Here is a 10,479-nt window from a genome sequence, read left to right as displayed (position 1 = left end):
CCACCTTTTCAACAACTTTTATACTTTTAAAACGTGGGCTGAGAAACATATACATTGTATACATTTTGTACTACTTACTTTTATACTTTGAATGCAAGTACGAAAACAAACATTCCACGTGCGAGTTAGAACAAAAAGCCTCAATTCGATTATCATTAGTTACACTTGCAGGGTGTAAGCGAGAACTTATGTTGTATGGCCATATGGGTTTGACAAACCCTCATTCGGACGGTTCGCTACCATTATGCGGATGAAATATATTTTCGTGATTTAGTATAGGTTCTAACACTGTGTGATGGGGTAACGTTGGTTAAGCCTTGATAATTGAGTGCTCGCGAATAACATACTTTTGGAATGCAAACGATTTGGATAATCAACGTTATGGAAATACAAAAATCTTGTGGTTCAAAAACAACGTTTATTACTACACCTATGATTTCACCAACGTTTTTCATTGACAGTTTTCTATATGTTTCTCAGGTTCATACTTGGATACTTGAAACATGCTTCCGCACACTTTGATTACTTGCTTGGAGTCAAGCATACATGCATATGATAGCGATAGCACTTTTGGATTTAACTTAAGCATACATACTTACGCTATTTATAGCAAACTGTGATTTTCAACTTATATTATGTCGCAAGTTATTTCATTTATACTTTACTACTGTAAACTTATACATGTTGTCGAACCGTTTGATAAACTAAACTTTGTAAGTCTTGTACGTTTCAAATGAATGCAACATAATTTTGGTCAAACGCATCTCATATAGGGACTATGACCACGTAACGGGACCTAAGTTAACGGCGCCGTCAACGACGATTTTGTCGGGTCGCTACAAAATGGTATTTAAAGACCCATTTTGGCAAGAACCATCAATAAAAACAAACTTATTACCGCAAGACCTACACAATGGGAAACTATCAATTGACATTCGGGTTAATTTCAAAATTTTAAACAAAAAGCAAATTAAATATATCTTTACAACCCGAAGTGTTAATGACTGGCTAACATTACTAATTCGTGGAATGTTTTTCACTGATTTTATTTGCCGCCCGGTAAGTGTGGGGGAGGTTAAACCATACTAAGGAAACATTTAAAAGGGGTTGAGTCAAGCTTATGACTTATAAATAAATAAGCATGTTTTATGGTTCGGTTGATGGACTTTTATGAGTAGTAAGCTGACTGGCGCATGCTGATCTTTGCGCTCATTTTTTCACCTGTTCGCATACAGTTTATAAAACCCGATGATGTTCTCGCTCCCTTTTATATTTTTTTCTTTCTTTATTTTATCGTTGTAGTATAAATTCATACATGTGTGGACATTGCATGATTTTAAGTGTTAGGGAGTGAATTCTTCATTTAATTAAAAACCCAAGATAAAGTTTTTGAAAATTATTAAGGAAAGACTAATAAAATGAGGTTTTTATGATTTAGAAATCACACTTGATTTTGTTTGTCCTACATTATAAAAAAATTGTTGCTTTTTGGTTAATAATTCATACCCTTAAAAGTAACTAGTTTTTGACTCTCTATATGGTGAAATTTTTGAGATAGAATAAATTGTAAAGAAATATAAATCACCTAATTAAGGTAATGTAAATGATAAAGAAATATTCTAGGATTTTAAGTTAGCCTTTTTATCTTAAAACCAATTTTCAGCCAGTTTACCCAGGTCGTTAGCACCCAGTATGCGTGCTAGAAATAAATAGTTACCGTAGAAACCTTAACCTTTATAGGAATAACCTAATTAAACAAAATTCCCATTCCTAACCCTGTTTTTTTTTTAAGTATAAATTCTTAGTCAAACTTATGTCTTTTCATTAATCTTATCTTAAGACTAATAGAACTACTCTCAACTTCGAGATCGGACTACTTATTTAAGATAGGAAGTAAATGCCAAATATTGTGAAACGATTGCAAACTTATAGACACTACCATATGACATAATAAGCATGGACCACTGAGGAAGCAAAAGAGTCCCAATGAGGGCCAACTTAGAAAATTGCCAAATGTAAAGCTAATTCTAAGCATGAAAGCAAAAGAAATGAAAAGTTAAAAGAGCCCAATGAAGGCCAATAAGAGTGATGAGAGCGAGAGAAAAGAGTTTCAATGAGAACCACACACTTATAAAAGCTCTAGTTAGAAAATAAAAGAGTTCAATGATGACCAACTGATGCATAAATCTGGTTTAATAAATATTAGGACCACTTGTACTCCTTGGTCTGGTTCAGACTAGTTCTTATAATAATAACTAAACTTTAATGATTAGACATCTTTTTGACTTTGCATTTTGCTTCCGTTTTTATACCCATTTTATATCTCGTGTCAAGACCACCCGATAAACCAAAATTCCGATATAAACCACCCATTTAATATATCTTTTGATACATTACCTAGGTAAAATTTATAAATAAGTGTTAATCTTTGAAAAAATTTGAAGATAATTTTCAGTTGAAAATACAAGATTAACCAAAATATTGTCAAATCATCTCATTAAATCTTCTGTTTGATAAAAATACCTAAGGGGTTTATTTTTAAATATTTAAATCTTTATCTGCTTGAGGACAAGTAAAGCTTAAGTGTGGGGGATTTGATAACTCCAAAATTATACATATTTTTCATCATTTATTTTGTCGTTATCAAGCATAATTATAGTAAATATTATAAACTTTTGATGCTTTATTATGTAAATGATGATTATAGGGTCATATGCGAGAAATTGGTATAAAACAAAATGAGCTAAATATTGAAGAAATGGTGAAAATCTGCATACTGTCATAGTTTTGGCCATATCTTGGGCATCCGGACTCCGTTTTCGACGAGCCACCTGTCAAAACAACCGCAAGACAAAAAACTACAATAAAATAAAGAAAGACGCCTGCTTGGATAAAGGGAAGCCGCTCACTTGGCCAAGGAAGCCACCGGCTTCAGTTCAAAATATAAAATATTGTCGGACAAGTTTTTCTTGGCCCTCAAACTCAGATCTGAAGTGAAGCCGCCAGTTTGACATTCGAAGCAGCCGGATTGACCCTAAAACGCATTTTCTTGAGTGTAACGATCAAGTTTTGAGTGGAGAAAAAGTCACCGTCATAGGAAGCCCCCCGATGTAACGACCCTACTTTTTCCGTTATCTTTTACCGTTAATTATTTAACGACCATTAATTGTTATTCGTGCCACGTCATTTCTATAATCTATATTATTATTTTAGTAATAATATTTTAATTATTATGTGTTATATGAATATTTGTATTCATATTTTAAGTTATACGTTTCAACGTGTCGCAGATTTCTATCCAGCGAATCTTTTCGGTTTTCAAACCAAAAACGGTCGAGCTTTTAGGATTTTTAAGTCCTAATTATTTAAAATATGATATTTTCATGTCATATGTTTATATATAGTGTTTATATATATTTTTCTTCGCGTATTTGTTATCTCTCTGAATTTTCAATCGCGTAGCGGTGTTTTCAGGTTTCGGGATCCGTTCGGGCTTTCGGGCCACAAGTTAATTCATTTTACATCAAAGTGGGCCAAGAGGGCCCACCCTTATTCTTGGTTCGGCCGAAACTCCCCATGGGGAGGGGGTTTAGTGCAAATTTTTGAAAATGAGAGATTACATGTGCTAAATGGTTCACTACTTGATTTCATTTAACCTAAATCTTTTTTTTTTCTCTCCTCCCTCTCTTTTTCTCCTCCCATGGACGTTCACCACCATCACCAATATTATCATCACCTTCAACAATTTTATACTTGGAGATTTAGGGCTTTTTATCTCATCGGGTTCTTCATTTCAAGATCTACAAGCTCATACAACTTGTTCTTTGATTAGGGTATAATCATAAACCCTAAATTTTTAATTTTCATTTATTTTTACTGATCTTGTATGTATGATGATGTTATAGTACGTGTGTATGATTGTATTGATGTTATTATGCATAGAATCACTCGTTATTGTATGTTTTCGGTTTAATTAAATTGGGACAGCAGCTTGTTGGTTAAAATCAGTGAACTTAACTATGATTTTTGATGAAATAAAGTATATAGATGAGTTACTCTCATTTAGTATATAATTTTAGGCTTTTGATTCACCTCTTTTCGAGTTCCGGATCAAAAGTTATGCTTAAATTGGTGTTTTGATGAGATTAAAATATAAAAACGAATTGTTCCAGGTTTGGTCCGACTTTGTGACCACTTTTGGAGTCTTTAGGGTGTACTAGTGTGTTAGGATTGATGATGGGATGAACTTTCATGTTCGGGTCATCTAAATTCGAGCCACGGATCACCCGTTATGACTAAAACGTATTTTTGAACGGATTAAAGCTCCAAGCTGTTTAATGGCTGATCATCACAATGTGGTTGCTGTTTTTGGGATTTTCTTGAGTACACCAAAGTTTCGGGTGGTTTGATTAGGTGGCGATATATATAAGGCTCGCCGAAAACCGACACCCGGGGCTCAAGTTATGACCCGATGAACTTTTAATAAAAACTTATGGTTAATTATTAAAAATTATGATATAAATAATGATTTACATTATTATTAAATTACTTATGATATAAAAAGTAATTATTATGATTTGAGACTTATGATATATATATTTATTATATCATTTAATAATTACTTATGCTTTAATTAAACATTTAATTTAACTTATGATTAATAATACTTTTATTAATGAAAAATACTTATGATAAGTATTAAACTTATATTATGAGATTATTATTATAAGACTTATAATAAGGATTAATTAATTATTTAATTATTATAAGGCTTAGTTATTATTTAATTATAATTTAATTATTAAATACTTATGGTTTAATAATTATAATTAGAAACTTATGATATGATTAATAATTCATTATTAATTAATAATACTTATGATATGATTAAAATTTATTATTAATTAATAATACTTATATTATGACTAATATTTAATTAATTAATTAATTACCTATGTTATATTAATTATATCATTTAAACTTATGTTAACTTAATAATTCATTTTAATTTAATTAAACTTATGTTATGACATAATTATACATATTTAACTTTAATTAACATTATAACTTATATTATTATTACAACTTACACTTTTTTAAATTAATGTTGACTATGTTTGACCAAGGTTGACTTTTGAGTTGACTTTCGGCTGACTTTGACTTTTAGTTGACTTTTGTTGACTTTCTAATTAAGGAAACTTTCCTAACTTAAAAACTTTCTAAAAATAGAAACTTTCTAAATATGGAAACTTTCTAAATTTGGAAACTTTCCAAAAATAGAAACTTTCTTAAAATAGAAACTTTCCTAAAATAGAAACTTTCCTAAAATAGAAACTTTCTAAAAATAGAAATTTTTTCAGAAATGGAAACCTGCCAAAAATAGAAATTTTCTAAAAATAGAAAGTACGTGTTACTACGCTGTCCTGATCAAACCGAAGCATACTGAGTGTTGTTCTATGTTTACTTGCAACAAGTACTATAGCTATCATACTAAGACTTGACCTAAGTTAGTTATTTATATCGATCTGCTTTATTTATAGGTCGGCGTTGTGATCATTCTTGATCACTTACTTCTTTTGCTGTTCGCATATTTGTGTGGTTACTTCGTTTGCTGTTAAGGTGAGTTATAGTCCCATTTTTCTATTTTAAATCTTTTGGGATGAGAATACATGCAATTTATTTTATATTTTGGACACAAGTGGAAGTTGATTTAAATTATTCATTGTGAGTTGAACAAAAATATTCCCTAGTCTGGTAACTGTAATCACTGGTTTCTACTGGTGAACGTGAATCCTACGGATAGATCTATCGGGTTTGACAACCCCATTTCGAGCTAGTCGCGCTAGCAATTTATAATCGGAATATTTAGTACTTCGTATTTAGTTGAAGATACACTTGTTCAGTGTATATTATTTATTGTATTTGGCAAGGGTAAATAAAGGGTTAAGTGGTTACCAGGTGCCTCACGGAAAATGGAATAACGTTTTTATATGTTTTCTAGCATATAATTTTGTGGTTCAAAAAGGAGTTTTTATGTTTTCAAACATAAATTTTTATGGTTTAAATTAAATATTGTTTGCAATATTAAACCTATAATTCACTCAATATTTTTGTTGACAGTTACTCGCATGTTTTATTCTCAGGTTCATGATTGATTGCTTCCGCTGTGCTTAGAGAGTCTGCATATTTATGATGGCAGCTTTTGTTAAACATTAACTTGCATTCTATTTTATTACATTAAATAGTGGGTGTTTGTTGACTTTGTTTTGGTCAACTTTTGGTTAAAAGTATTTTTGTATAGTTTTTCTAAACTTATACATTTTAGTAGATTTCCTTTATAGGAAATCATTTTTAAATAAAGAATGCAAGGTTGTTTTATTAAATTCATATAGAGTTTCGATCAAGCTGTGGGACCAAGATAACGATGGTCGTCAAGTGTACTTTGACGGGTCATTTCAGTTGGTATCAGAGCCTTGGTTGTAGGGAATTAGGCTGCATTGATGTCGTCACCCCGAGTCAATAGGGTGCATTAGTGAGTCTAGTCTACAGCCCAGCCTATAATGTATTATTATATATGATTATTTGTATCGTATTAGTATGTATATTGTTATCATACATACATCTGGTTATGTTCTGAATTCGGGAGGAACTCCCATTCTGATTTAAACGTATTCTCCGACTCTTACGAGTTTATCATTATAAGAACACCTCGGAAAGTGAAATCGAGGGATGTCATTCTTGACTTCTTAAATTCTAGACATTTCTATGTCATTTATTATGGTTATGTATATAACGTTTGAGTTATATTACGTGAGATGTCATTCTTGACTTCTAAATGCTTGGCATTTCAATGTCAGCTATTATGTTTAGGTATATAACATTCTTGTTATATTATGTGCCTTTGTGCCGTTGTGCCGTTGTGCTTTGGTTTTTAACCAGAAAACATCATTCTTGACTTTCAGAAATTTTGGGTACTTCGAAGACATTTCTATGTCATCGTTACTCCTATTCGTTACTTATTATGTTTTGTCTCTTGTGCTATCCTTAGCACATTGTTTAAGAAATTGTTTTAGAGAAATTGTGTGAAAATTCGAGGTTGATCGTGTATCCTGACCTCATGTAGTGCTATTGGAATGGAACTATGAATTAGTGAAATATAATGGCGTCAGGCCAACGTGATTATATTACGTTAATCTATAAAGAAGTCCCAATATTGTGACATGAGGAATAGAAAGCGAGTCAAAGAAAATTTTTACACTGCTCATTCAGAAATTCCGAGGTATTACATGAGTAAGGAAAATACTCATTATCTTATTTGTTGATATACAAGAAGCTCGTTTTAACTAGATTGTTTATCTCATGTTCTATCCTTCATAACTCGCTTGTTAGCAACAGCTTCGTTCGGGAACAGTTTTGGCCCAAGGACTCATGTCCTGATAATAGTCAAAACAACATTTAACTCATTGGTTTTCATGACCTCGTAACCTTGTTGGTCAAATGTCGCACGACGATTCAAGTCTTTTACTCGATCTTCCATGATCTTACTTCAACTTGCAACCTTTGAAATACAGATACTTGGTTATCATCGGGAGTTCTACACATTTGTCTAATTGGGCGGTTCTCACGGGATTATGGGCGAATAGAAGTAATGAAATATTTTGTCATGTATACAATTTATAAAATCATATATATACGTATGGATTCAAATGAATAAATTTACCCTTACCTATTTTGGCTAGTATATACTAAATCATACCTTCAAAATTATTTTAAAAACCACTCATTTATTGAGTTGTTTGACTAAGTCAATTTGCTTTATATAAAATGGTACACGTTGTACATGCTTCTAAATTACTAAGAACTCCGTTTCGTTTATGTCATCACGTCAAATGTTTAGAGCTTTTTCAAAACTCCTTTGATCGATTGTATAAATTTTCGCGTTACTCTACAGAGTGTTTGGATCCCAGTTCTTCTCATCCTCCGTTTAGGGATGAAACTTACCATTAAGTTCATTGATAGAAACTCTTACACCACTTTGAATGCCGGTTTTATAAAATTTGTTGGAAATCTTTGTGCTCATAAAATTTTCCCTCTTATGGTTGGATATGGCCGAAACGCGGACCGATAAATCAATTTTCTGGGGTACACTCGGTGGTCACCCTAATGTAGAAAAGGTGCTAGGTGGGTTTCTACCCCAACTGTTGTTATAGTGGGTATCATGGATATAAATTACACTAGACCGTTTGAGGAGTTTCTACTCTCAATATTCGCTGTTAACTGCAACACCCTCGTAAACATCAATCCTAGGATTCAATACTTTGAGGTGCACGAAATTATTTTTTGAGATTCATCTCACCTGGAGTCGGCCATTCTTTATAACCCATGATTCGCGTTCTTTTCATCCGCATATAAATTTAAGAATAAGGATGAATCCTAGATTCACTTGCTCATTGTGCGAGGAAGTTCACTCTCGTTGAAAGATCACACCTTTCGTACGTCTTCCTTTCAGAAATGTAATGAAAATTTACTTTGAAGTTCATGATCCTCGTTATCCCCTTGAAGGAATTGTCTTAAATATCTATGCAACCGATGTGACTACTCCATATATTTCTTCCTTCATTGTTGTAACTACATTTCATTCATCCCAGTTTGTCCCCTTGGGGAGCTCCTGTTTTGTTTATTAAGAGGAAAGATGGTTCGTTTCGTTTGTGCATTGATTATCGTGAATTGAACAAGCTTACTGTTAAAAACTGTTACCCTCTTCCAAGAATTGATGATCTGTTCGATCAACTTCAAGGTTCATCCGTTTATTCTAAGATTGATCTTCGTTCTGGTTATCACCAATTGCGCGTTAAAAAAACTGATATTCCAAAAGCCGCTTTCCGTACCTGTTATGGTCACTTCGAATTCCTTGTTATGCCGTTCGGATTGATAAATGCACCTGCTGTGTTCATGGACCTCATGAACCGTGTGTGTAGACCCTATCTGGACAAATTCGTTATTGTTTTCATCGACGACATCCTTATTTAGTCTAAGAGTGATGAAGAGCACGAAGAACATTTGAAGTTGGTGCTTGATTTATTGAGGAAAGAAGAGTTGTACGCTAAGTTCTCTAAGTGTGCTTTCTGGTTAAGAGAAGTTCAATTCCTTGGACATATTGTCCGTAAACAGGGAATACAAGTTGATCCTGCTAAGAATGAGACGATTGAGAAGTGGGAAATTTCAAAAACTCCTAGTCAGATTCGTCAGTTTCTAGGGTTGGCAGGTTACTATAGAAGGTTCATTCAAGATTTCTCTCGTATAGCGAAACCTCTGACTGCTTTAACGCACAAGGGGAAGAAGTATCAGTGGAAGGATGAACAAGAGACTGTTTTTCAAATTTTGAAGTAGAAGTTGACTATCGCTCCAATATTTTCACTACCTGAGGGTAATGATGATTTTGTTGTTTTTGTGATGCTTCGCGTCAAGGCTTTGGTTGTGTTTTGATGCAACGAAAGAAGGTTATTTCGTACGCGTCACGTCAGTTGAAGATTCACGAGCAGAATTATACAACCCATGATTTAGAGTTGGGAGCTGTTGTGTTTGTGCTTAAGATTTGGAGACATTATCTTTAAGGGGTCAAAACTACTGTGTACACCGATCACAAAAGTCTTCAACATATCTTTGATCAAGGACAGTGGAATATGAGGTAGCGAAGATGGGTTGAATTGTTGAACGATTATGATTGTGAACTCCTTTAGCCATTCCGGGAAAAAGCCAATGTCATGGCTGATGCTTTGAGTCGAAAAGAGAAAGTAGAACCTCGCAGGTTTAGAGCCTTAGACATGACCATTCGAACAAACCTCGCAAGGCAGATTCTTGTAGCTCAAAAAGAAGCCTTGAAGGAGGAGAATTTCGTAATGAGAAGGTCAGAGGCTTGATTAAACAGTTTGAGTTACGAACCAATAGCACTCGGTATTTTCGGGAATCCTTTGGGTTCCGAAATTTGGTGATTTGCGACAACTTGTTTTAGATGAAGCTCATAAGTCTAGGTACTCTATTCATCCTGGTTAAGGAAAGATGTATCATGATCTTAAGGAGCTTTACTTGTGGCCTAACTTGAAACCTGATGTGGCTACTTATGTGGCTAAGTGTTTAACCTGTGCTAGGGTCAAAGCTGAACATCAGAAACCATCCGGACTTCTGGTGCAACCTAAGATTCCCGAGTGGAAGTGAGAAGGTATTACGATGGATTTATTGCAAAATTACCGAGAGATGTGGGTGGTTATGATACCATTTGGGGTGATTGTTGACCAACTCACTAAGTCAGCTCATTTCTTGCCAATTAAGGAAACAGATTCGAAGGAGAAGCTTACTCGTTTGTATTTGAATAAGATTGTTTCTAGACATGGTGTTCCCGTATTTATTATTTCGGACCGAGACAGTCAATTTACATCGAGGTTTTGGCAGTCCTTACAAGATGCTTTGGGAACTAAATTG

The sequence above is a fragment of the Rutidosis leptorrhynchoides genome, chromosome 2 (genome assembly GCF_046630445.1).
Source record: "Rutidosis leptorrhynchoides isolate AG116_Rl617_1_P2 chromosome 2, CSIRO_AGI_Rlap_v1, whole genome shotgun sequence".
Taxonomy (NCBI): Eukaryota; Viridiplantae; Streptophyta; class Magnoliopsida; order Asterales; family Asteraceae; genus Rutidosis; species Rutidosis leptorrhynchoides.
The sequence above is the reverse complement of the archived record's forward strand: the minus strand, read 5'-3'. Positions refer to the sequence as shown.